Below are 1,309 nucleotides of genomic sequence, written 5' to 3' on the forward strand. Positions count from 1 at the left end.
TTTATTTGTTGGCCCGTGGCAACGCACGGGCAGTCTACTAGTTTAAGAATAGATAATGTAACTCGTTGTGCACTTAGGATTACATATTTACCGGCGGATTACAGGGGAATTTATGGAAAGGTTTCTTAAAAAGATGAAGGCATCGACCCAAGATTATAATGCTGGTCCATCACGTGAACCCCATGATGCCCCCGTCTTCGGCACATGAACCAGATGACGATCTCGCACAAACAAACAATGCCTCGACATATGAACAGCATTTAGACACTGTTACAGTGGGTTCATCTCAAGCTCTAGAAGAAATCAATTTTGGTAAGAAATTTTACTACCAAATATTTTAAATTGTGTATTACTTTTATGTATATCATTGCTTGTTAGAGCATCTCTAATAGCATGTGCATATTTGGATGTCTATATATTCATATAGACAATGGTCTAAAAAGATTCCTTCATATACACATTCAGTTTTGCATCAGAACGTCTATATACAGGGACCATGATAGGTGGGCCGTCGCTGGGGAGAGCAAGAAATCATGACTGCAGCTGAGTTTAGACAACGTCTTCACATTGTCCAGGCATGGACATTGTCGAGGTCGATTTAGAGGATGTGTATATTTGGACGACCATATAGACAAGCTGTTGGATGCCTGTTTTGGGCTCACGTCGTGGAAAACGAGTATAGACATCCATATAGACAAGCTATTGGAGATGCTCTTATCCATCCCTTGCATAGTGTACATGTGGCTAGTATAGTGTATATGTGGACACCGAGACATTTTTGTTCTGGGTCCGCCCCTGTTCCCACCCGAAGCCAGCTGCCCGCATTCATGCTGGCTCAGAGCGGACGTCGCTCATTGGAGCCAACATTGAAGCAGCTCGACGGCAGTGAGCACCGCCCGCTGCGCAGACATTCGTCTGCCAGCCTACCTCCATTAAACTGGCACGTGCACCGAGGAACCTACTCCGGCGCCCCGAGTGCCACACGTACGTTCCTGTGGCGACAAGCATTAAACACCTCTCCGGCTGGCTCCCCGCATCCACCCGCTATATAAACGTGTCCAAGCGTCGGGCAAGAACTGGTGCTTCTTTCAAAGCCCCATTATAAGGACATAACACTGGTGGAAAAACAGGCTTCGGTTCAGCCCCATTAGTCGCGGCGACTTATGAACCGCGACTAATGGGACCTTTAGTCGCGGTTCTATAGGTGACCCGCGACCAAAGGCCTGGGCCCAGGGCGCTCGGTGGCCAGCTGGTGCAGGGGAGGGGCTTTAGTCGCGGTTGGCCAGGACAACCGCGACTAAAGGCCTTC

This window comes from Triticum aestivum, chromosome 2A (genome assembly GCF_018294505.1).
Source record: "Triticum aestivum cultivar Chinese Spring chromosome 2A, IWGSC CS RefSeq v2.1, whole genome shotgun sequence".
Taxonomy (NCBI): domain Eukaryota; kingdom Viridiplantae; phylum Streptophyta; class Magnoliopsida; order Poales; family Poaceae; genus Triticum; species Triticum aestivum.